The sequence below is a fragment of the Acomys russatus genome, chromosome 4 (assembly GCF_903995435.1).
Source record: "Acomys russatus chromosome 4, mAcoRus1.1, whole genome shotgun sequence".
Taxonomy (NCBI): Eukaryota; Metazoa; Chordata; class Mammalia; order Rodentia; family Muridae; genus Acomys; species Acomys russatus.
Window position 1 is genome coordinate 82,698,835 of NC_067140.1, and position 27,684 is coordinate 82,726,518.

Here is a 27,684-nt window from a genome sequence, read left to right on the forward strand (position 1 = left end):
ACTATTTAGTCTTTAAAAGGAAGGAAGACTGTCATTTGTAGCAATAAAAAGGAACTTCTATTTTTTAACTATTTGTATACAAAATAGCAGCTACCTTTCTTCAAATCTGAAAAAAGCTGATTAAAAAAGTGCAGAAGAAAGAAACAGAGTGAGACCAGTGAGTTGTTCCTACATCACATTTTAGGCTTCACTATGCATTGGACCTTACATGTACTTCAAAGGTTTGTGTGGAAAAGGGCTGCTGGAAAGGCACTGCTTAGAGATGAGATGGCGGGGCCTTTAGGAGGTGTGATCCTAGGAGGAAGGAGGTCTTTTGGTCATCTGTGTTTCCAAAGGGATGCAGGGCCCTGGTCCCTTTCTTTTTCTTCCTCTACCTCCTCCTCCTCTTCTTTTTGTTTTTTTCGGACAGTTTTTTTTTTGTAGTGTGTGTGTGTGTGTGTGTGTGTGGTGTGTGTGTGTGTGTGTGGTCCTGGCTGTCCTGGACTAGCTTTGTAGACCAGACAGGCCTCAAACTCACAGAGATCCACCTGCATCTGCCTCTCTCAGTGCTGGGATTACGGGCGTGCACCACTGCACCCAGTTCCTGGACCCTTTCTTTCTCTCTTGTACTTGCCATCTATGAGGTGACTGGTTTGTTCTGTCACATGTTCCCACCATGATTTGTTGCTCTTTCAAAGGCCTACATACAACAGGGGCAACTGATTATGGGCTGGAATTGGTGAGCTAAAATAGCCGTTTTCTGCCTACACTGATATCTCATATTTGATACTAGTAATAGAAAGTTAATGGTCATAGAGAAAATATTAAAATTTCATATTATTACTCACGTGTACTTATTTTTGTTATTCAAATGGTATATCTTTCTATCTTTGAATTTTTAAAACTTGGGTTAGAAAAGAATGCATTTTAATTTCCTCCCATTAATACTAATGAAAAGTTAATGTCTTTGCATATGTAGTTAGGCATATAAATACAAAACGAAGTTGTTAATTGGGACGGGACAGCAGGCTCAGTGGTTAAGGCCTCGCTGATCTTCCAGAAGATTCAAGTTGGAGTTCCAGAACTGGTGTGGTGGCTCAGAATCATCTGTAATTCTAGTTTCAGGAGATCCAACACCCTCTCTGGCTTCTATAGGCACAAGGCACACATGTGGTACATGGATGTACATGCAGACAAAATACCCATACATACACAAAAATAAAAGAACAAACCAAACCAAACAACAAAAGGGCAATCAGTCATGTGCTATAGGTCTTGTTGGACTTAATGGACACTCACATTGTATAGAGAATAATTAGGTACTTAAATTTGTGAGTCTGGAATGTCATATACATTATTGGGTTTTACTTTTTTTGGGGCATGCTAATGCATTCAACAGGGAAGATGTGATGACTTTCTTATTCCATCTGTGTGAATCACTAGTGGAACTACAATTCCCAGCATTCCTTCCACTCCATAGCCCTAGAGTTCAATTTTATGGAACTTGGCAAGAGAATTAACCTTCTTTGTGGATTCATTCATGTGTAGTTTCACAGCGTGGGTAAAGGCAGAGACAAGCCCTTGTCTTTCTCAGTTCTCATCCATCTTTTCCTTCCCCCTCTCTAAGATGAGTCAGCTGTGTGGTGAAGCCATCAGTTTCATTTCAAGGCCACTATGTTATCAGAGTTGAGAATGGTGAAAATGGAATTCAGCTCCAGTCTGTCTGTGGGTTTCTTTGTATTCATGGTTACAGCTTAAGTATAAGGTGCCTCCAGGAGGCTCATCTGTTCAAACCCTTGGTTCAACTGGTGGCATTACTTTGGGAAACCACGGAACCTGTGGGATGTTGGGGTTAGCTGGCAGACATTGGCACTGGGGTGTACCTTGAAGGTTGCTTCCTGGTCTTTCTCCTAGTCTTGTCTGATTCCTGGTCTACCAAGATGTGTGTGGGCATCCCAACATGTGCTTATCACAGGGAGCTTCACCATGCCTTCCCCCACCGTGATGGGCGGCATCCCTGAAACTATGAGGCAAGACAATCCTTTTTTCTTTTAAGTTCTTGTGTCAAGGTACCTGACCCAACAATGAGAAGTTAACTGATACGTCCCGCTTCCCTCCATGATATGGCGCTCTGCCGACTTCAGGGATTCAGGCTCATGGTCAGATGCAGAAAAGCAAGAGCCTTTTAAGAATTTTCTACTAACTCCCATGTTGGCCAAGATCTAGCCTGTGTGGTAAATATATGATTCCACACTACTCAGGGAGCCTTGGTCCAAATCAGGGAGATGGTGTTTTTCCCACTTGGCAACGCAGCCTTCGCTGGGGAGCTGAGGGAGGCGGGCAGATTTATTTATGCTCTCCCCTGTCTTGGCTCAGTGCTCCTCACGCATTTCATATTCACAACAGGTATTACCACCTGTTTATAGGCAAGGAAGCTCAACTTTTCTTAGGGTCTGTTCAACTAATATATATATATATTTTGCCCTTACATTTTTTTAAATAGAGAATCTGTCATCGTAAAAATATTACCCTGGAGACAAATTTTTCCAAGAGCAATAAATACCAGAAACCCGGCCAAATAACTTTAGCACCCTGTTGAGATTGGAACAGGGCACTATTGACTTATTTTTCACTTCAATTTGTGACTTGGGAAAAGAAAAAAAACCCCAACAGGGGCTGATTTTCTTGTTCTTCATTCTCTTAGGCTTGTGGCAGTGAATTCTTTACATAGCCATGAACTTTGCCACAAGCAGTAGTTGCCTAACCTAAGTGGGTTGCACGACTCTACAGCCGTATATTTGTTTGCCAGAATTCGGAAGAGTGCAGTGCTCTGTGGAGATAAAGTTTACCCAGCTTGGGCATTTGACTATTAAACCTAGCTGACCATCTGGCCAACGATATCTTTGTGCTCAGTTGTCCTCATGTTCCTTGCTACTCCAGGCTGGCATTCAAATGCCACACCCCAAATACATTATGGTTTGAAAGAATGCATTTGAACGCAATTACTAAAGCTGTTTTAGAAGTCCAGAAGGCCTGTCCATTATTGTAATTGATGGTCCAGAAACTTGTTAGAGGGAAAGAATTTAATCATAGTTAAAAGTAATTTATAGGGTAAGTCCAATATACATATGCTTTCTTTAAGCCTCAGTTTGATTGGTTTTCATTTTGGGGATGTGTATTTGATGTTTGGAGCAATTTTGCTCAGTAATGCTTTCATTTGCAGCTGCGGGTTCTTATACCTGTGTGTAGAAAGTCGGGGAGAGGCAAGAGGAATTTGGTGCTGATGGTGACTGCTGAACTTTCAGGACCATTAAAATACTCTGCTTAACATCAAGCATATTTGATTAAGGTTTCTCCTTTGGGATGGTACTGGCCAGTTTCCAAGGAGAGAAACCTTCCCTTCTCCCTCTCCCTTCTTAAAGACTATTTCTGCTCAGCCAGCTGCTAGTGGCCAGTCCAGCTCTACCTCTATAAACTATGTTCCGGCATTTTCTCCCTGCAAACTCTGTTTTCCCTGGCCTCAGAAGCCTTATAGCGTAGACACATAAAGGTTGCAAATTCTGGGGAGTTAATGTATCAGGTAGTGGCCCTTGATGGGCAGCTGTGAGGGGAGTTAGTGTATCAGGTAGTGGCCCTTGATGGGCAGCTGTGAGGCTTGTCCTATACAATCCCTACTTCTATAGTGAGAGCGTGTCCTCATTGACCATGGGAGAAATGTACTAATTTGTACTCCCTTTTGCTGACTCCACTTCAGATCAAGACAGTGCCTTTATCTCTTTCTCCCCTGCCTGGTTTTGAGTGCTAACCTTCAGGAGCTGCCTATATGGTGCCAAATGAATGAATTCACTGTTGGTGGTGGTTCTATCGGCAGAAGGAGCAAGAGAAGAGCTTGGAAGAACCGGGCTTCCCAGGCTAATGTCAACAGAGACAAGGTAGACAAGGGAACAGCTAACTGGGTCAGAGGTCGTCAGGGGATGGATCAAGAAAAGTAAGGTTTTGATAACTGGGAACCAAGGTTTAAGCTCACAGGCTTTTTCTAGGAGGCAGGAATTTCTGCTTCCTCTACCTGCTTGCTGAACTTCTCCACTCTCTTTTTCCTCTTCACACATTTGTTATGAGTTGGTGACTGCTGATGTCTACTTTTCCTCCCACTCAAACTTGGAGGAGAGCTTTTCCTAACATCTTTTCAGTGCCCCTGTCTTGAGGATCTCGCGTGTTGCCTGACCTGAGCCTAAGCTGCTTTCTCTACGTAACCCTCCCCCATCCTCTTCTACAAAGCAGTCTTTCCCTTATCAAGATGATAAGGTCAAAGTCAGCTTGGCTCTTCTGAGCCATGGGCTGCCCTGCATGTCTTTACTTCTCATGGAAGCTCACGCTCGGCAAGCCTTCTTCTCCCTGCTGCCTGCTTCCTACCCACATTTTCCCTCGTTTCAACATCCCAATGGTTTCGCGATGGCATCTGCTCTCTCCCTATTCATCTTTCTTGTATTTTTACAACCAGAGTTGTCTATTAGATGATGAATCTGGCCATAGTTTCTGTCCCACAGCCCTTGATGGTCACCCATTGTCTACAGAGCATCCTTTGGCTTGGCACTCAGGCTTTTATGTCACTTGCCTTGCGACTTACTGCCTTCACCCCGCCCCCACATGCATCTCATCATTTCTCATGTGCATTTAAAAAGCATATCCCAAGTAATGTAGACACTGAATATGTCATTAATTTTGCTTACAAGCGTTGCTGAAAAAAAAATCATCTTCAGTTGATAACTCTTGGCTTTAAAGAATTGTCATACATGTGTATAATGTATTTTGGTCATAACCATCCCCCATCCCTCCCTCCCTCTAACTCTTTCTCCCTCCCAACATATCTCCCACCTCCCCCCTTACTTCATGGGTTTTGTTTTTTTATTTTTAACGATAACTCAGCAAGTCCAGTTAGTCAATCTAGTAGGGGCTCATCCACTGGGGCATGAACAACCTGCCAACTGCCCCTCGTTTAGAAGCCATCAACTTCTATTATTCCTCAGCTAGGGGTAGGGAATCAAGAGTGCCTCTCCTCTCTATGCTGGGACTTTTAGCTCCATTGATCTTGTGGAGGTCTTGTGTGGTCTACTGTAGCCACTGTGACTTCATGTGTGTGGTAGACACGTCACTTCCAGAAGCCAGTCTTTCACAATGCTAACCCTCATACTTTTGGTCTTATGTTTTCTCTTCCTCCTTTTCTGTAATCTTTCCTGAACATTGGTGTGGGGGTGGGGGGGCTGACATGTCCCATGTACAGCTGAGTGATCACCGTGTCTTGTTCTCCGCATTTTAGGAATCTCTTCCATTACCCTCTGCAATAAGAAGCTTCTCTCAAGCCTGAGAACAGCACAAACATAAATACAAACATAAACGCCTAGAAGAGAGTTGACAATATGACAATTTAGCAAGGCAACGCGAATAGGGCTGCTGGCTTCCCTACCCATGGGGTTTGACCATGTTCTCGGTACTAGACCTGAATTGAGGTGCCCATCTGCACGAGCTCTTACAATGGGAAATGAGAAGAGTCTACTCAGTCTGCCCAGCTCTCTACATTAAAGGAATGCACTGGTGTGTACCAGACTCTGAGGAGTTCCTGATGTATGTTGTTTAATTCAGTGCTCCCCAGCTTACTTGACTGTGGACTCTCTTTCTCCCCTTTATAGAACGGCAGCTAGCTTTCATCTTGTGAAGAACTAGTGTGAGTGCCAGGGACTCAAGCTGCTGCTCCTAACCACACCGTATTTGCCATCAGAAGCATGACAAACTTTGGGGCTAGAATTTTTATTTTCATTGGTACTTTCTTAAGCCGTTCTGACCCTTAGTAAGTTTTATCCGAGCTGTCCTCTAAAACCCCACATTTTTCAGTTATCACACACATGTCACACTGACCCTGTGGTTTCCTCACCACCCATTACAGTCTTTACCTCTCAATGGAAGGTGTGGCTTTTGTAGCATAAATATATGCATGCTCAACTTTACAATCTGATGATGAGCATTTTTAAAAATAAATTGTACTTGCCATAGGGTGTAAATACACCAAATGAGAGACGGCTGCAGGTAGCCCTCACTAGGGCGAGACAGAAGCACACTGTAGGACCAATGGCTGCCGGACATCAGAGGAGCATTCGCCCTGTCAGATCTGCTTGGCTCTCCTTGGGTCACTTACCAAGTGGGAAACCTCAGCAACCTGCAGCATTTCCTGGGCCTTTTCCCTTATGGGGGGCCATTTTGAGAATGATATTCATGAGCCTATGGAAGGAGTTTGGCATGGCACCTGGAATCCAGTAAATCTCAAAACCACAGGAGCAACAAAGATGGCAGGCGTGATGACCAAGGGGTGGTAATGAGTGACATGTACTTAACAGTCCCCAGATGCCAGGCTGGGGGTAAGTGAATTACAAGGATAATCTAATTCCATCCTCCTGATAGTAGGATGAGGTATGTGTTCTTATTCTCATTTTACACATGACGAAACCTTAGCCTTCCCCTAGACCCCCTGGTCCCCTTAACTGCCTCGGGAGACTGCCAACCAAGGCAGCAGCGAACGTTTATTAGTTATTACTTTTGTACACAAAAGTTTCAAGTGATATTTGATTGAGCAAGAAGGGATCCCAGGGGACCAGGGACTGTGGGGGTGGGGGTGGAGTGGGGGGGGGGTGGGGGAGGAGACTTTGTTGCTGAAGCTACAGTGCTCACCAGTCTTCCTAACTGGCACATGGGGCAGAACTAGCCTATTCACTTAGTGTGAGTAAAGTGGGGCGGCTCAGATCGGGGGTGGAAGCTGGTGGATCTGATTAATTATATCTATTGTCTTTGATGTTATTGTCACCATCTCCTGAGCAGCGGCAATGCCAAAGAAGGTGCTGCTTCCTGAGGAAAACTGCCACCTTGTGGTTATGCAAATTAGGAGCATCCCACAGAAGCTGTTAGCTCCTCTTGTCACTAGGGGGAAGGAAAGGGAAGGATGAACTCAATTCTAAAGTTGAATCTAAATTTTCCATTAAAATAACCTCTCTTCCTTTAAGTCCTAGGATTGATTAAAAAAAACAAAACAAAACAAAACAAAACAAAAAAAAAAACCAAAAACCCTGGGAAATTGAGCTCCAGAGAATCCAGGGGCAGATGCAATCACAGATTGAGTACTGTGGATGCAGAGCCCAGGGTACCAAGTCCTCTGCACCTGACCATGAGATCCACTGAAACTGTGCCCAAGGTGCAGCTTCTATCTGCCTATTTTTACTGTGCCCTGCTTAGCAGCCAGCCTCCTGACTCTCTGCAGAGCCCACTGGCATTGCCAGCCATTGATCCCACAGTGTGCTTCTCTCCCACCCTAATGGGAGCTGCCTACAGTCACTGGGAAAGTGCAGCAACTTTCCCCCCCAAAGCTCTGAAGGACAGAACCCTGCAAGGATATCAATGTGTCTATCAAAGCCCATCACGTGCCTCTTTAGCTAAACCACTTACCTCACTTCTTTTGGTCTCCTCCATACTTTGTCAACCTGTGTGGGTTCTTGCAGCTTTGATTCCTGGCTTCTGTGTCCTTACTTGTGTGCTCCTTTGATTATGGTGTATCATCTTTAATCAATGTTTGCACTCACTTTGGTGTAGTCCAGGTGAGTAGGTGAAATGCCTTCCCATCCACAAAGCCTTCCCTTACTGACCAAGACAGAAGGGACATTTTACCTGGAAGATTTGTCCCTACCATTCCTTCCCTCTGAGTCGCTTCCTTATCCTCTCACTGCAATGGTCAGCATTTTATGATTTAGATTACAATTGGAATTGGAATCCGACATACTTTCCTTTCAACTTAGAGTCATTAGCTTTCTATTGCTGTGGCAACATTGCCTGAGAAAAGTCAATTCATAACGAGCGTATTAGCCAAGGTTCTCTCAAGAAACAGAAGTGACAGGATGGCTATATATTAAAAGGGGATTTGTTAGATTGACTTACAGGATGCTGTCTGGGCACAATGGCCGCCTCACACTGGACAGACCTAGAATCCAGCAGATTCTCAGTTTACGGGCGTGAATGTCTCCGCAGTCCGAACATAACACTGAAGGCCTGCAGGATTCCTGAGAAACTGCTGGTCCTTAGTCTAGGTTGTATTGCTGAAGAAGTTGATTTTAATATTGATGAAGGGAATGCCCCAACAACGGGACAGATAACTGCCAGCAAGAGTAAGGACAGTCAGGCAAAAAGCCAAGTTTCCTCTCTTCATGCCCTTCTGTCTAGACCGCCACTAGGAGATTGCACCCACGCTTGGGGTATGTTTTCCTTTTTCAGATAGTCTGATCCAGAACATTTCTCACAGGAGAGCCCAGCTGTTTGTGCTTCAGATGATTCCTGTTGCAGGCAAATTGACAGCCAAGATTCACCATGACAAGAAGGAAAGGCTTGCTGTGGCTCTTGGCTTAAGATATTTCAATCCGTAATCGATAAGCTCTGTTGCTTTCAGGCCAGTGGTGGTAATGGAAACTACCCCATGGCGTCTGGCAAGCAAGGAGTGAGGGGAAGGGTCCAGGTTCTCAATAACTCAATAACCCATCAAGGGCATGACCTCCACTGACAGCCTTACCCTAAGGCACTATCTCCTTAAATGATCCACCATTTTGCAATAGTGCTCCAGGCCAGGACCAAGCCTTTGGGGGACTCTTATCCAAGCAAAGGATGACATAAGATCCACATCAGAAGAAGTCAGGCCGATATCTAGCAGTATCTAAGCAGATATAGGCTTGCATAATTGCTCAGGCCTGAATGGCTGGGCCCTAGAAACCTGGCTGGGAGCAACGGGCGATTAAGAGAAGCAGAGACTGGGATCTGATGGGGTGTGAGTTCAGACGGAGATGTACCAGCAACTGCAACATTTGTTATATGTAGGGAAAACAAGAGAGAAGCCAGCTAATCATAGAGGGGATCTCAGCAGATTGGCCCTTCATGTGGCCATGAAGTCTTTGGGAACAAGGAAACTGTGGTAACAGACTTCTGTAGGTGATGCTTGTCTGCCGAAGGCTAGCTGCTGCAACAAGCATCCAGTTTGAGCAGACATCCCACGTTCAGCTGTGGGGGTGGCCCTGCTACTCCCTTTGCCTGGAGATGGTTCAGACACAGCTTTGCTCAGGCCAGGAATGCAGTCCCATGGGCACACTCGCTCCCTGCAGACAGTGCCTCTGCAGCACCTAGTCCTCCTTGATATCACACAAAGCACCTCATTTCTCTCTTTATTCCTCGTTATCACTATGACGGTTGAATTTTATATGGTTAAAACTAATCTGTTAGTTAATCACCAGACCCACTTCCTCCTTTTCCAGCCAGACATGATTCCACAGGCTCTTTTTGGGTTGGATGTGGTCACATGGCGAAGTTCTAGCAAAGGAGCATGAGCTGGGGTGATCCTTGCTGCTTTGACGTCTGATCCGTAGAAACTGCCCTAATACTCCACAGAGTCCTATTTCTGGAGCAGCTGTAGGTGCCCTGCTTTGAGAATGGTGCTTGGCTGCCTGATTCTAAGGAGGGCTGTGGCGACCCCCCTGCCCTCTGCTGTGCACTGTCATCCTCAGTGAAGCCTTCCCTGAGTGTGTATATTACTGACATGTTTTCTTCTTGCCTTATATTGTGCATTTGTTTACTGTATTTCAGTGGCATGTTATTCAATCATATGTGTAGGATGTAGCCATGCCTAAAGTTCTAAGTCACATTTTTGTGGGGTTCAGGTGGATGCATGGGGGGGGGTACCCAGGATGTCTATGATTCATAGGCATTCCTAACTAGGCTCTAAAGAGCAGGGACGTGCAAGTGTTTTCACAATGGTTGTGGGGGAAGAAGGACTAAGAGGAGGGAGCTAAGACAGGTAAAGATCTGTCTGGAAAGCAGAGGAGAGCTCAGGTCTCAGAAACACAGCTCAAACAGAGCCTGTTCACCTACTCAACAATGTGAAGGCACCCACACGTGCTTGTGTGAATGTCTCTGTGTACGTCTGCTGTGAGTGTGAACACAGTGTATATATTACTGTGTGGCTTTTTTTTTTTTTTTTTTTTTTTTTTTTTTTTTTTTTTTTTTTTTTTTAGCATTTGAGGACAGAGGAGGCATAAAGTGGGAAAATAATAGGAAAAAGTACTCAAGTGCAAGCGGGGGCTCATTCTCCTGACTTGTAGAATGGAGGTAGAGATGTTTGAAAGGGAAGAAGGCAGTGTGGGATGTATAAATGGAGGCCCCTCCCACCGCAGAAGAACATGTCAGAGCTGGGATCCGAGGCCCCTCCCACCGCAGAAGAACATGTCAGAGCTGGGATCCGAGGCCCCTCCCACCGCAGAAGAACATGTCAGAGCTGGGATCCGAGGCCCCTCCCACCGCAGAAGAACATGTCAGAGCTGGGATCCGAGGCCCCTCCCACCGCAGAAGAACATGTCAGAGCTGGGATCCGAGGCCCCTCCCACCGCAGAAGAACATGTCAGAGCTGGGATCCGAGGCCCCTCCCATCGCAGAAGAACATGTCAGAGCTGGGATCCGAGGCCCCTCCCACCGCAGAAGAACATGTCAGAGCTGGGATCCGAGGCCCCTCCCACCGCAGAAGAACATGTCAGAGCTGGGATCCGAATTGAAGGGTCTGTTTCCAGAGACCAGTGGGTAGGGAGAAGCTGGACACATTGGATCAGAGATGCACAGCAGAGACTGACCAGCCCGAGGCCCAGGTAGACCAGCCAGGCGAAGCTCCCAAATCACGGCAGAAGACCGTGTGCCGCCCTTTCTGATGCTCATCTGGCCCCGTCGCTATGCTGCTCAGCGCACGAGCCAGGGCTACAAGAATCAATTTGTTGACAATGGTCACTAAAGAAGTTTCGGGTACCATTTTAATGTAATCTATACCCTGGAGAAAAATCACAAACAGATTTCTTTAGCTCACAAACGATAGGCCACATGGTACAGAAAAGGAGAGTTCAAATCGAATATCCTCTCATTCCGTGACGAGAAAACGAGCGACATGCCAGTTTATGAAAAACAGATACGGTGAAATCAAACACCCACGTGTCCAGCCTTTCTCCCCCTTGGCTAGGGTTTTGGAACTTTTCCCCCCAGAGCTAGCTGATATATAAAATACAGTTAATGAATATAATTTTCAAATATTGGTTTTCTTTGTTGTAACCTGCAGTTTTGTCTGCCATTAGCGCCAAGCTCTCAGCACACCTCTTTCCAGCTGCAAATGAGATGCAGGTTTGCAGTGTGATCCAAGCTTCCTTCTTGGTCTGTTTTCTGCCTCTATCTACAGTCTGCTGAGCGGGGGGAAGGGGGGTAGGATAGGTGCACAGATCAGACTTATGAGACCTTTTTTATAGGCGCTATACTCCAGAGTTGAGGAGAGATGGTATTTATTTTCTTTGTTATTATTTTACCACCTGTAAGTCTAATCTAAACACCATTGGCAGCTCAGAACAGGTGCAGAGACACCTATGTAGTATAAAGTGGATAAAAAAAAAAGCACGAATAATAGTAAGAAAAAGTCAAAACCAGGGTTATGGATGTGCTTTATTTAAGTGTTCTTCCCTGTTTAGGAAATACCAATGACTTTAAAAATTACTTACTTTATTATAGTCACCCCCACCCCCCCGCTTGTGTGTGTGTGTGTGTATGTGTGTGTGTATGTGTGTGTTTATACAAGTGTGCATGTGTCTTCAGAAGGCAGCATTGGATCCCCAGATATGGAATTACAGACAGCTGTGTGTTGCCCAGCGTGGTACGGTGGAGCTGAGCTCAGATGCTCTGCAAGAGCAGCAAGCATTCCTAACCGCTAGTGACTTTTTGGAGCAAATAACTTGAAATCACTTTGGGATGCAGGTGGCCTTTGGCTTATGATGGCCTGACTGGTGGATTTATAATTCTTTGAAAGCAATATGTGTTCAGCATGAGCTGTCTCAATGCCCACATCTGGGTGGCGATATCCATCCACGACTCCCAGCCAGCCTTGTGACCGTGTGGTTAGTGTACAGAAACTAAACATTGCGTCAGAGGATGCTTTCTGACTCTCTGCCCATGTTCTGAGCAAGTCTAAAGCATTGTGGGTAAAGCTAAGGTGTTTGATAAGTTAGGAGTGTTACATGCACTGCTAATTTATGAGTTTTCACCTTACCCTGGGCATAAGCTGCCTCAGCATAAGACGAAGCAAGCCTGTGCTGTTCACATCCGGGACTCAGTCAACTGGCCAGATCATTGTTCTGGAATCTCAGAGGTACTCACTCAGAGGCATCTCTGTGTCCCCTTCCTCTCTCCACCATCTAGGAACCTGGCCCAGATTATCACCTGTCATCCAATTAGGTCACCTGTCTTTAGGGTCTCTCCTCCTCCACTTCATGTGGCCATGGGCACTGCCTGCTGGGACACCCACCACCGTGATTTCTTGCCATCTATAAACAGCACACAACTTCTAGGCATCTGACTAGATTCCTTCAGACATCCTTAGCCACCTGGATAGATTTAAATCATTAATTCTCGAGGGAATTTAGCATTCTGATCCTCAGGCCTTTGCTTGCCCAATTCCTCAGCCTGGAAAAGTCCTCTCCCACCTTTCTCATCTGTCTAAGACCTCATCGTTGCCAAGACCTGGTGAGCTCATGAGTGGAGGAGGGCACACCTGTTCCTCCTCCGTCTCCTCTCTGCTGCTTTTCGGTGAGTCCCATATGGTTTTGTGTTACTGTGTGCCCAGCTAGGTCATCTTTTGCCTCTCAGTTTCATTCCTGGCTCAGGGAAGATTGAGAATAAGTCTGAGATTTCTTTAAAAAATTTTTTTTTATTCATTTCTGGCTTTTTCCTTGCACTCATGTCCACCTGCTGGTAAAGGGGAGGAAGCAAAGTAGATTTCCAACTGCAAAGGGAGCCAGGACCACCAAAGGCTCAAGGCCTCAGGATGTTCAACATAAGCTTGGACTTATGTCTCCTCAAAGCCCCTCCTTTGTGCTGTCGTTGCTGCTGGCTAGAAGTTCTGACTAGGGATCTCTGCCATCCAGAGCGTAGCCCCACAGATGTTTAATTAGGCTTGTACATATTCTTCCTCTTCGTCATCGTCATGTCCACCAAACGTGAGGAAGGTCTGGGGTCTTAGGTTACTTGGCTTCATTCAGAACAGGACAGAACAAACAGAAGAGAAAGAGCCCGAGAAAAGGCCCAAGAAACGTATAGATATAGACGGCCATTCATTTGCACGCTCAAGAATCCCATAAAGACATTGAACTGGAAGCCGTGATATACATGCAAAGGACCCATAGGGTAAAAAAGAGAGAAAAAATAAAAATTAAAAAAATTATATATAAAAAAAAAGCTGCTGGTGGTGGCAGCACATGACTTTAATCCTGCACTTGGGAGGCAGAGGCAGGCAGATCTCTGTGAGTCTGAGGCCAGCCTGGTCTACAGAGTGAGCTTGTTACACAATGAAACTCTGTCTTGAAAATCTGGAAATATAAACAAACAAACAAACAAATAAATAAATAAGTAAATAAATAAGGTCCTGACATGACACTAAGAGACAAGGAACCTCCAAAGATATCATTACAAGCTCCATATTTTTACAAGCTTGCTCTGGATAGTCCTGTGGGTATCACGCTAAAGTCAACCTCAGATGCCTTCCATTTTATGCCTTGTCTTGACATGTTCCTTTCTAGTAGATGAGAAAGTATAGTAACGACAGTGCTGTTTGTTACTTAAATACACTAATAGATTCTTTCCTGACAAATGCTCTACCGCTGAGCTAAACCCTCAGCCCCATAAACTGGTTAGGTGGTAGGTTCTAAAATGATGAGACCCTTATGGCCAGTGAACCTATAGGTGCTGAAGTCTTACCCTTATAGGTTGCTTAATTCCCAATTAATCAATTGATTAATCAAGTATCTGAGGTCTGAGGCCGTTGGCTTTGTGGTTATTACAGACACCTGTGAAAGATAGCCTAGTCTCATGTTGAATTCTCCTCATTCCTAGCTAACTTTGAGCAGCCCATTTTACTTACCATAGGTGAGTTATAAAGGGCAGTACTCCACAGTTCTTGAATATTCTTCTAACACAACATGGCTGCTAAGTGAACCAACTTGGCATCCAACTTGACGAGGTCCTTGACAAGGGTCCCTAACCATCACACCCATACCATTTCCAGCCTCTCAGACTTAGCCATGTTGTTCAGTCTCCAAGTCCAATGTTCTTATTGGATAGGTAAAGTTTTTTTTTTTTTTTAAATTTTTTATTATTAATTTATTCCTGTTACCTCTCAATGGTTAACCCATCCCTTGTGTCCTCCCATTCTTCCCTCCCTGGATAGGTAAAGTTTTAACAGTACTCATTTCTTATGGGATTAATGGCTTATATGAGATAGAAAAAGCACAAAACATTGTTGGTACTTAGTATATGGTCAATGAATGTTATCTATACTTAATTTTCATGTCTGTGGAGTTTTAATTTTATCCTCGCCCTGCCAAGTCCTTGCCCAGTTCCTGAGGATTGGATCTCAACTGGGCATTGAGGTAATACACACACACACACACACACACACACACACACGAGGGAAGGACAGAGAGAGAGAGAGAGAGAGAGAGAGAGAGAGAGAGAGAGAGAGGTCTATGTAGGAGCAGTCTCTATGAGAGCAATCTTCAGGCCATAAATAATCCAGGGGAGAGAACGTTACTGTGGGCATTTTGGGCACATACTGTCAACACCTGCACTTCGACTCCCAAGGAAGGCTTTGCCATCCCTCTAAGGCTCACCTGAGGTGGCTGAGTGAATGGGCGCTGGTGGCCTTGCTATTTTCCCATGAGTCTGAGGCTAGGCCCATGTCAAATCGACATGCATACACTCAGGACTTGACTCACTCAGAGTGTCCTCCGTTCTCCACACCCTCCCCTCTTAAATGTTGGAAGAAGATTGAAAATGGGAGCCAGCACTTCCTAAAACTGCATAGGGCCATTGGGGAAAGTGAGGAGACATTTATATCTTATATCAGCACTGTACAGATATTTGTGTTAGACAGCTATATTGCATGTCTTCCAAGTATTTCACAGAGACAACAGGGCTCTCATTGAAATGTGGCCTTGTCACACACACCCCTCGCCCTGTCCAAGGCCTAAAGGTGATCTTTTCAAGTCTCCTGTCTACAATCCCAAGCCATGCTCTGCATTGTGTGTGGTTCAGGGGTGAGCACAGCTGCCGTCACAAAACTGCCTGTAAGTAAAATCTCCTCACCAGGGTGCCAAATTCAGCCCCAAAGAAACAGCACATCAAGGTGCCTGTCCCTGCCACCTACTTCCCAAAGCTCCCCCTGTGCTGCTGCTCTACGAAGGAGGCATTTCCGGCACATGAGAGTGAACAGCTCTTTGGAAACCTCTTGTGAGTCCACAGCACAGTGGAAGGTGCCGGAGGCTGTGGGGCTGTTTACCTCTGACTGTGACTGTTCAGGTTTACGTTCAGCCCTTGAGATAGTTAATCCAGAAGTTGTTAAGATGATTTGGGTGTTGCACATGTTTCAAAAATACAATGTAAGGCTGACATTTTTATTTCCTGTAAAGAATTGTAGAGGGAGTGAAGGGGAAGGGTCGCATGGCCTCATGGGTAGGACTCTCAATCGAGTGCAGGGGATAACTGAGGACAATCCTTCCCCATTCGTTTAATTATGAGCTGCTTGAACTGTTAACGGCCCGTCAGTACATTCTTGGACATGAAGATATGGGGGAAATCTTCCCTTCAATCCTGGCAATGATTTTGTGAGCTTCTTCTACTGATAGCCATTAGTAATGATCATAAAGGGAGATTATGCAGCTGAAGATCCAATAGGACCCACTAAGCAGAGTCCAAGAAGATTTACAGGGCAATTCTTATCTTGGGCAGATTTCAAAGACAGATATCAGGTAGAATAACTCCATGAAGTAAACATTACAACACACTTGAGAAGTAACGTAATGATAATTGATCGATTTTTTTCATCACGGGGTGGCGGGTCAGTGAGAGTGTCTTGGATTCAGGATGCCCACAGTCTCAGGTTCCTCTCATCCACCTCCCATCCCGGAACAAGGGGTGACCCAGGGTGTGCTATTCTCACGGCTGTTGCAGATGTGTGAGAAGGTTAAGCAGAAACACCTGTTGCTTCTGAGGGACCTGAGCTCTGAGGTGGCCCGCTGTCACTTCTGCCCACATTTCACCGGCCAAACTGTTTCATGCAGAGGAGCACAACACCAGTTGTGCAAGGAAGTAAAATTCATTCACAGTAATCCAAGGAAATGTGGAAAGAGAGCAACCGTGGATGGAAAACAAAGCAAGCAACTTCTGTGCAGGGGGAAAGAATGCAGTTTGTCTTCTTAGCATCTGGCCTGGCCTCACACATCCCAGCCCAGTGACTCATAACTAAGCTTACTCATTAGAAGCTCCCGTTCAAATGCCCATAAGTTTTTCTCTGATTTTTTTTAAAAAAGAGAAAACTTGCTTTATTTATGTTTTTGCAATAAATAAATTAAAATATGCTGACATCATTTCCTTCCCCTCTCATTCCTCTTTTTTTCCCATGTCCCTTCCTCCTGCCCCTGATCAAATTCATAGCTTCTTCAATACACACACACACACACACACACACACACACACACACACACAAATACAGCCTTCTCAGTCCATTGAGAGTGTTGCTTATATGTCTATATATATGAAATAGATTTCAGGGTTGACTACTTGGCATTGGATAACCAGTTAGGGTCTCATCCTTGGGGAAGACTAGTCCTTCCTCTTTCAGCATTCCTTAGTTACCTGTCTGTAGCTCTTGGTCTGGAAGTGGTGATCCATGAGACTTCCCCCCCTCCATGTAAGCATGCTCATTGGTGTTGCCATTGTTTCAGGAGCAGTAATCCCTTTCCTCTTCTTCCTTCGTTTCTTGTGTGCCAATTATTTTCCGACTAGCCAATTGAATGAGACTGTTAAATCTGGCCCCAGCCAATGAGGAAAGATACAGCACCACCTGAGTTGAAATAAAACCCAAGTGCATTTTCTTTTTCTGTGTTATCTCTTTTACCTGGAACTGGAGGAACAGAGGGAGGGAGGGAGGGAGGGAGGGAGGGAGGGAGGATCTTTCTCTTTCCTTGTTTCTTTGGAAATAATATTCCAATACATTGTAATACTTTGGGTATAGATATTAATGATGTTGGTTTTGATTACAAATAAATTTCCTTTTTAATCTGTTGAATTATTAGCAATTTTTTCTTTTAAGACTATGATAAAGACATTGGATGTAGCTGGGTGGTAGTGGTTCACACCTTTAATCCTGGCACTTGGAGGCAGGGGCAGGTGGATCTTTGTGAGTTTGAGACCAGCCTAGTCTACAGAGAAAGTTCAGAACAATCAGAGCTACACAGAGAGGCTCTGTCTAGAAAAACAAAACAAAACAAAAATAAAAAAAGAGGGAGAAAGAAAGAATGAAAGAAATTGTAGTTGGTGACCTACCTTTTGTTACCAGCCATCAATTAACCTCTGCCCTGACTACGCAGGTGTGGACACAGTTCCTGACCCTAAGGCTTGAGAATGGGTTGTATTATGTGATTATGAGGTGTTGTTAATCCCATCAAGTAAAAATAAGACAGCTATCACAGATTTTGAGCCAAATTTGAAGCAAATTTTATTAAAGACTGGCCAGGACCACAGATGCCGGTCCATTCTCTGGGTATGGAGCGTATCCCCAGGGCATGGCGCAGAATCACACTAGCCAGCGTCTTATGTGGGTAAAAGCCCAAAAGGCTGCGCATGCTTCCCACCTTCATCCAATCAGGGGCGAGCGTACATCCTGACGTACTTCCTGCCTACGTACCGTCTGCGTCCTTGTTATCAAGCACACACTCTGTGCAGTTGGTACAACCAAGCTTGTTTACAGAAGCAAAAATACATGGTTTGCTACCTTACTTACATGAACTGTTCCCCCTAGCATTCTAGGAAATTATCTTTCTTTGGGCAAGTGAGGTTTACAGTTTAGAGGCATTTTTGTTTTAAAGATCTCTTAGACAAAGTAATTTAAATTTAAGACATAACCTGAGCCATCACAGTGGGTTTATCAGCTTTCTGACACTGTGACAAAATACCGAAGATAATTTAATAAGGACAAAGGCTTATAGCTCATGATTTCAGAGGTCATTATTAATTTGGGCCACAGAACACCATGGCAGGAGCATAATTTAGGCCCGCAGAGCACAGAACACCACGGCAAGAGCATGTGGTGAATCAAGTTCCTCTTATCATGACAGCTGAGGAACAAGAGCGAAGGGAGGAAGAAAGCCCTATCTTGGTGTTCTCTTCCAGGGCCCGCCCCCAATCACCTTACTTCCTCCCACTAGGACCCACCTCCAGAAGGTTCTACCACCTGCTAACAGAGCCTGAGGCTGGAGACAAACGGGAGGCTTTAGATAGCACTTCAGATCCACACTACAGAGCTGCTGTATTGGTTGCCTTTCTTGTCTGGGGAGATGGTTCAGCGGGTAAGGCTGCTTCCTGCTAAGCCTGGTGGCCAGCCCACCTTCTGGAAGGAGAGAATAAACTCTCACGAGCAACTATGCATGTGTGCAAAGAGTAGAAAAGGAAATGTTAAGTTTTGTTTGTTTGTTTGATTTTGTTTTAGAAAAAAATACTTGGCAGCAGAGGTGGGAAGCGTCTGCAGTCTGGAAGCAAGCCACGCACGCTGCCCCTCAGCTCGGATTCTGGGTAAGTCTTCCCACTTTAGTTAACTCCATCTGTAACCTCCCTCAAGACATTTTAGAGGTTTCTGTCTTGGGTAATTCTAGGCCTCGTCACAGCCATAAATCATCACAGGGCTGTCATGGCGGCAAGCCACTCCTTCAGCTTCTCAGAAGAGAGCTGGCAAACACAAGCATGAACAGCCAGACACTAGAAACAGAAAGAAATACAGGTTCTGTCCTTGTGACAATCAGGTCTATTCACAGTTCCTGAATTATTTCTTTATGTCTAACATGGGATATAAAGAAATAATTGTAAAAGAATGTGAAAATACCTCTGTAGGATTTTTTTTAAAATGCTATCATTTGATTGGTTTATCCAAACAACTTTTACATGGGTTACAGGCAAGGCATAGGCTTGTCTCTCAGGGGTTCACACGGGAGTTTGGTCCCCACTGTGGTGCTATCGAGTGGTGTAATATTTAAGAAGCAGGCCTAATGCATGGATCTAGTGTCAACCGGGGAGGGGGGTCCTCAGAAGAGAATGTGGGACCCCAGGCTCCTTTCCGCTTCCGCCCAGAAGTTCTCCTATTCTCACAGCTACTTCCTCTATGGCGCCTTTCGCCTTCAGGCCCTCACGAGAACCCGAGTCAGGGTACGCCATCTGGCCTTGGTCCATTAACTTCTGGAACTATAGACTGAAAAGTCTCTTTTCTTCAACCACAACCCACTCTGGGCATTTCATTTTAGTCACTGTGACTGAAACAGTGGCATCCCGCCTCACAGATGAGAAGACTAAGGCACAAGTCCTAGCTCACAGCAGGTTGGCAAATGACTCAGACCAACCAAACCTCCAAGTTGTTTTTTCCCCCATCTCGTTACTTAAGGACAACGGAGGGGCCTCCTTAGGGAAGGTGGTGTCTCCAAAAGCTTTGTCCTTAACAGTGTCCTCTCACTTCACACCTTTTAAATTTCATGTGTTCTTTGATGAAGCTGCTTCTTAGAGGAATTTTAATTCTCTGAAGTAGTCGGCAAGGCACTCTGGATGACTGTAAACGTTAAGATCAGCAAGAGCAACCGTTTATTAGTGAAAATGGACAAAAGGCTACCATGGCAACAGGAGGCTCATAGCACACTGCGAAGCCCAGCAGAGCTGCCTAGACAAGACCTGGTGCTCCAGCCTTGGAAGGCCTCTAGATGACCCATGCTGTTTCTTCTCTTCGGAAACAGTGACCACTCAATGGATAGCCACTCAGATGAGAACATTAATGTCAGGATCATGTTAGGGGACAGAAAAGCATCTAGTCAGATATTCACTGATTACAAAACCCACACTTGGTCCTCGCTTTCCCATTTAAGAGTGTCATTGAGGGTGCTGGAGAGATGGCTTAGAGGTTAAGAACACTGACTGCCCTTCTAGAGTTCCTGAGTTCAATTCCCAGCAACCACATGGTGGCTCACAACCATCTATAATGTGATCTAATGCTCTCTTCTGGTATGCAGGGGTACATGCAGGCAGAGCACTGTGTACATAATAAATAAGTAAATCTTTAGGAAAAAAAAAAAAGAGTGTCATTGATCTTTCCCTCCAACAGCAGGCCTGAGCTCCCCGTCTTCCCTTGGACTCTTTGAAGTCACTAGCACAGCACGTGCAGGAGGAAGCCATTAGCCAGGGGGGACTCCCAACCTATATGGCCCACCATAAATGCCTGTCCAGATGCCTGTCCAGCCACTGCAAGCCCACTCAAGCTGCCTGCTGCCTGTGCCACTCCTTGATGACAGGTCACTAAAGAATTCTCGGCAAGCGGTTCGTTTCTGTTGGCAGCAACATTATGATTTGGACTTCTAAAAAGACTCTGGCAGGGTACAAGGCTGCCAGAGACAGACATTCTGGAATCAGAGTCCCAGTGAGATATTCTAGGCTGTTGCTTCTCTACTGGGTTGGGTGGGGGGTGGGCAGGTGTTTTATGGCCCCTCTGTGCATTTATTCTCTCTCTCTCTCTCTCTCTCTCTCTCTCTCTCTCTCATTCTTTCTTTTTGTATGTATTTGCGATACAATGCCCATATGTTCACATGTATGTTTATGGGTGTGTGATCCTGTGTGCACATTTGGGGTATCTCCCACCATAGCTCTCTACCTTTCCCCCTAAAGATAGGATCCTTCTCTGAACTGGATGCTAGCCCTTCAGGTTGATTTCCAGTGGGTTCTTGAAGTCCGCCTGACTCTGTTCACTAGTGGTCACTGGCATCTGTGGCCATGCCTGGCTTTTATGTGGTCCTGGGGATTCAAACCCAGATCCTGATGCTTGCCCAGCAAGCGCTCTTACCGACTGAACGGTGTCCTTAGATCCACATATTTTTCTTCAGTCAGGAGCCTTTCCAAGGTCAGAGTGGCAAGAGGTCCCCCCGAGGAGACCCACAGGGGTGGGTCTTAAAGAGACCATGGAGAATAGCCTGAGAGTCTGGAGTGGGCTGGGAAGAGCATCGCTTATGGGAATGCTTGTTTGCTTTTGGGACACTCACTTCACCTCAGCCAGGGAAATGCCCCCACAGGACATCCAAACTGAGAGAATCATTGTTGGTTCCCTACCACATGCCAGACACAGTTGTTCACCCTGAGAACCCAGCAGCAAATCAAACATAAAAATGCACATTTGCGTGAATCTGGTATCAAAGCAGAAGGAACAGGACAACAGAGCACAAATGTGCCTCAGTTTAAGCTGAGGTAACATCACAATAAACCCATCTCGCATTGAAAATATTTTAAGTTCTAAACTGGTTGGCTACACATAGCCTACCAAATACAACTTTACTGACTGCATGACATGGAAGTCGCTCTTGGGTCTGACTGGATGCATGGCTCCCTACTCTCGCCCAGAACTGAAGGAAAACATCCCATGACTATTCCTAGTCTGGGATGGATGAGGCAACAGGAAGATCTGATGTGTAACTTCTACTGACTGTGAGTCATTTCCCATCATCTGAGAGTTGAAAAGTCAACCCTCCAGGCCAGGGACGGCATATCTGTTAGAAGGAGGCATGAATCCTCATGAAAAGGGAAAGAGAGGTGGGGATGTGAGGGCAGGGCAGGGAAGGCCACAGGTGTGGACAGACAGCCAATGTGTGACCGATTAGTGGTGATGTTTACTAATGACAGGAAGAGGGAAAGTGGGAGTGGGGGAGAGGCTGGGGAAAAGCACCCTTAGAGAGGGGCAGTGGAGCCTGATCTTGAGGGTTGTGTGTCTTTGCAGAGGCAGGAGCTAGCTGTGTCCTGGACAAGCACCCCAAGTCTCCTGAGAGTCTAGCTGCCCACCAGCGGGAGTCATGAGAAGAGTAGGGTGCTCCTATTAAAAAAAAAAGGAAAAAAGGAAAAAAGAAAAATGCCAAAATTTTACTTTTTAAATTGGAAAACAACACTTGCCTATGCTTCTGGGGCTCATGGCAATGTTTGCTCTGCATTTAAATCCTGGAACTGTTAAATCAAGCCAACTATCACAGCTATTACCTTGCTTGTTTAGCATTATTTTTTTGTGGTGAGAATGTTTAAAAGTGACTATGTTAGCAATTTCCACATAGGACCCAAGTTTTCTAAGACTGCCTCTGGCTTCTCTCTGTAGCACAAAGGCTGGGGGCCCTTGTTGGAAACTGTCTGCAGCTGTCTGGCCATAAGATGGCGGGGCTTGGAGGGGGCGATGAGGCTAGAAAATGGTGAGAAATCGTCTGGAGAGAGACAGGCTGTTGCTGACAGGCTGAATATGAGTGTGTGTGTGGGGGGAAGGGACCCCAGGAGGTCTCCAAACATTTTTCACTGAGAAATATGCCTGACAGCAGGGTCTTTGGTTGATGGGGGAGACTGAAGCAAAGCAGGTATTTGGGGGCGCTGACAGGGACTCCACTGGGCACAGACATGGGTGGACTCTGTTAGACCCTTGAATGGAGACAGGAAGTAAGCAGATGGGGGCCAGGAATTCAGAGAGAGAGAGAGAGAGAGAGAGAGAGAGAGAGAGAGAGAGAGAGAGAGAGAGAGAGAGAGAGAGAGACACACACGCTTGGAATCAAATGCGGACATGGCTGGTGCTCAACTGATGTGATTGGATCCAGGTGAGTCAGCCTGGCTAATTGAAGGACACCAAGGAGAGAAAGCTAAGCTCCTCCTTATGAGGCAAAGGAACCGAGGAGAAGTCTGCAAAAGAGGCTGCACTACTCCTCTTGTGCATCTTCTTGATGAAAATACCCGACAGAAGCAAAGTGAGTGAGTGAGGAGGAGGAGGAGGAGGAGGAGGAGGAGGAGGATTTATTTCAGCTCATGGTTTTAGAGGGTGCAGCCCACGCTGTGCGTCATGCTCTGGGTAGAGAGTATCACGGCTTTGGGAAAGCGTGGTGCAAACTGTTCATCTCTTGGTGGGCAGGGAGCAGAGAGCAAGAAAGGCCAGGGATAACAGATCTACAAGGGCCCACCCTCAGTGGCTTACTTCTGAAAGTCCCCACAACTTCCCTAAATGGTAGCTGGTAGTTGGGGATTAGCATATTAACTGTGGGGGTGGGGCGTCCATATCCAAACCATAACAGAGGGAGAGGAGGCAAGAGGATCAGGGAGGAGAGGAGAGGATTGGCGTGAAGGGGAGAGGGGAGGGGGGTGGGGGATGAAAGAAAAGAAAAGGAGGAATCAGAGTCACCGATTGCAGGAAGGCCAGTAGAGGGCAGTGTTCTGGAACCCGAGGGAAAGAAGGGAGGGATTTATGTCCAGTGCTGCTGGGTCATAAGACAGACATGAGTGTGGCCACAGGACTGGTCTACATGACAGCCCTGTATAGTTCTGATAAAGTGAGGGGAGAGCTCGGCAGGAATTAAAGCAAGCAAGATCTCTTTCTCTGCACCTTGACTCAGCCAGAAGTCATTTTCAGAAAGAGTCTTAGCTAAAACTTGTCAGGAAAAACAGACCCATGGATCCCCTGTTGGACCAGATTGGCTAGAGACACTCAGAGTGGGAAGATGGCTCCTCTGATGGCTCTTACAGAGAACAGAGAGGACTGTGGGAAGGGGGAGCTGGCCTTGAGGGGGTGGCCTGGCCTGGGTGCAGATGAGGATCTCCATGTTGATGATCCTCAGCTCCAATTCCCATTAAATGAGCGGATTCTGCTCTGAGAACCTACAGCAAAGCTTTGGGCTATGGTTATGACTTATAAAGCACTATGGGGGCACTTCCAGGAACCATAAAGAGTGGTGGCTAGGAACACATACACACACACACACACACACACACACACACACACACACACAGAGAGAGAGAGAGAGAGAGAGAGAGAGAGAGAGAGAGAGAGAGAGAGAGAGAGAGAGAGAGAGTGTTCAGATCCCAGTCCTGCTGTATTTGAGCTATGCAGCACATGGAAGATACTTAGCCTCTTTGAACTTTGGCTTTCTTCTCTGCGTTCCCCTTTGCCTCTTCCCTCCCTAGCCCATGGCAGCCACTGTTTTAGTTTTGCCTGAAGTCAAACATAGTCTTATTTAACATAAAGCTTTGGACACAGAGGTATAATTCAGTGGTAGGATGGTTGGCCTACCATGTCAAGGTCTTAGATTTAGTCTGATGAAAAAAAAAAAAAAAAAAAAGCAAAGCAAAGCAAGGAAAACACACGCTGGCTCTGTCCAGTCTCTCCCACTCAGGACCATCACTCTAAGGTCGGCCCTTTGTGCTCCTCCTTATGAACCTAGTCTGTTGCTTCAACTTCCTCAGAGCGTTCTTCCTGATCCTTCAGCTGCTCAGTGTGAATATTAAAGTGTGCTTCTCTCCATCAAAATAGGGTGCAGGGCAGGATTGATATGCTTATTGGGATGCGAAGGATCAGCTTTCAACACTGCAGTTTCCCAATGAAATTTGTTGTAGTTGTTTCTCCTGTATCTTTCCTCACTCCCAGTAGCTTCCTTTATGTTTTCATGTCATGTGGGACCTTCTGACATCCCCCGCCCCTGACTCTGGTTCTCAATATATCTTGTTCCCCTCTGTCTAGTTCCATGCCCTTATTTTAATATAAATGTTGTTAATTAGGATCCACATATGCGAGAGGGCAAGCATGCTTCATTTTTTAAAGTTTGGGTCACCTCATTTATATAATACTTTCCAGACCCATGCACTTCCCTACAAATTTCATATTTCTTTGTAGATGAATAAGGTTCTTTTGTGTAGATGTCACATTTTGTTACCCATTCATCTGTTGACGGGCATCTTGGCTGACTCTATGTTCTTGTTGTGACAATGTAGCAAGAAACACGAATGCCCAAGTCTCTTTCAAATACACCTCCATGGAGACATCTAAACTGATGTTTGGCTAAGCAACTGGGTACCCTAGCTCAGCCAAACAAGGCCAACCACCATAGGATCAGTCCCATAACAATAAATACCCCGTTTTGTACCAGGACTTCAGCATTTTGTCTGTCAATGAAGAAAACAGCAGAAAACTAAAGTCCTCACACACCTGCTCTGGTGTGGGTACCATCAACATCCCTGTGAGTCCAACTGGTACCACCAGTTTGTTGAGTGCACAGAGCTCGGTGCATTTTTGGCACACACATCCTTCGGGTGGCAGAAGATGCATCTACATTTTGGTATATTGATGGAAGAATTTGTTTGGCTTCTTGTTTCCATGTGATTACGTCATCTTTTTGTGTTACTAGAAGGTGAATGCGTTGAGTTGGTGTGAGTGCACGTGTGTGCCTGGTGGTCATAGGTGTGTCACATCTTATATTTCAAAAATATCAAGGAAGCAGATGTGTATGTTGTCATGTGATCGTGTATGTGGACACATGCTGACTGCTCTGCCCCTTGAAACAGGAACAGCTGCACTTTATCCTTTGGCTTTGCAGAGGATTCTCTGAGTGACTCAAACCATATGAAAGTGTACAGGAAAACAGGGAAGTGGGTTATAATTATGATCAACATCATGACAGCATCCCAGAGTGAAGGGGAGGAAATGATATTTTGTGGGTGTCTGTGTCTAGGCTAGGAGCTCTGTGAGCTGTGAGGCTGCCAATGTGCCTGGCTCCTTCCAGGTGCTCTTCCCAGACTTCCCACTGTGGGCCCCACATCTGGACATTTCATGGCTTCTATTTGCTGAGAAACAGTAAGGACCTATTGGTGGAGACCTCTTGAGAAAGAGGTGCCTGAGGGGCCAAGAGGGAGTGTAGGGCAAAGGAGCAGCAGTATGCTGTGAGGAGAAAGGCAGGTGTCCCAACAGGTCCCATTCAGCTACCACTGCATAAGACAGAGATGTGACGTTTCTGTTGGCTATGTGACGTATTTCAAAGCTATCTTTAGAAACCATGGGGTACCAAAGGCTATGTGTACTGGCCTGTTTTTGGACCTGTGTTTGTTGGGGACAGAGTGTACTGTCTTGCTCTGGGTTCCTGTGTTTGGGTAAAGACACTGTGTTTCTGAGAGGATTTCAGGATAAATGAAAGAATTTCACCATGTGTTCAAATCAGTAGTCTGTAGTCAACTGGAGGATCCTGGTCTCTGTGGCATGGTCCAGGCTGTGCTGCAGTTTTCTAAGTCCTTGGTATGGAGTTGCTAAGGGCATTTGCTAGCATGTCCTCAGGGAATACCCAGACCCTGGCCTCTGCTTTCTCAAACCATTTCTATTGGCTCCTGATTCATGATTTGAATGATTGTTTCCAATCAGGTAGCACTGTTTTGGGAGACGGTGGACTCTCTAGGAGGGCTTGGCAGGTACCTGGGTAGGTCACTAGGGGTGAGCCTTTGAAGGCTATACCTGACCCCTAGCTCCTGTCTGTCACACTTTCTGTTTTTTAGAACCACCCCCATGTGGACAGCTTGTCTTGTTTGCTTCCTCAGCCTTAGATTGAGCAACTTGACCATATCTTACCGGCCACTGAGGGTTGAAATCCTCTCAAAGCACGCTTTCAAATAAACCCACCTTCTTTAAGTTGTTTCTATCAGGAATTTTAGGCATAACACAAACGTAACTAATACAATAGCATAAAGCAAGATTCAGGCAATGCTTCCGGGAGGGTTAGGGCTCTGCATTTTAGACTATTCTTCAAGTGACCAAACGGGACTTGAAAACCCTACTCTGGTAATCTCAACTCAGCTCAAATTGGACCATCACCAGACAATGAGAACCCCCCTCCCTGACTGTTAGCCACTAGAGAGCTATGTGTACTGGCCTGCTTTTTGACCTGTGTTTGTTGGGGACAGAGTGTACTGTCTTGCTCTGGGTTCCTGTGTTTGGGTAAAGACACTGTGTGCTCTTTTCACTGAATTCTTTTATGGGATACTTCAAGAGGGAAAAAAATCCTTGTAGGAGTCTCTGGCAGAAAGTAATGTTTTTTCTTCTGAGCTGCTAGATTTTTTTAAAAATTAATTTTGTGGTTACCAGGACGCTAGTTAACAGCATTAATCTGTCTATAAAGCTTGGCCCTGGGTTTGTCATCTGCCCAACTAGGCCTTTATGCAAAATTTTTGGGGAATAAGGGTAGCAGAGATGGCCTAATCAGTAAAATGCTTTCTGTACAAGCATGAGGGCCTGGGTTTGGATCTCCAGTATCCACGTAAAAAACAAACAAACAAGCAAGCAAACAACCAAACAAACAAATGCATGGTGGCAGGGCTTGTCTGTAACACCAGTGCTGGAGTGAGGTAGTAGTGACAATGACATCTAAGCTTGTTGCATAGACAGTCTAGCTGTAATTGGTGAGATTCAAGTTCAATGACTGACCTAGTTCAGAAAATAAGATAGAGAGCAAATGAAGAAGATGCCCGACATCAACCTCTGGCCTTCATGTGCATGTGTACACAGGTGAACACACACATACACAGAGACATACACAGACATACACAGACACACAGACACAGACAGACACACAGACAGACACACACACAGAGACACACAGACAGACAGACATACACACAGACACACAGACAGACAGACATACACAGACACAGACCACACACACAGACACAGACACACACATAGACACATACACACAGACAGACACACAC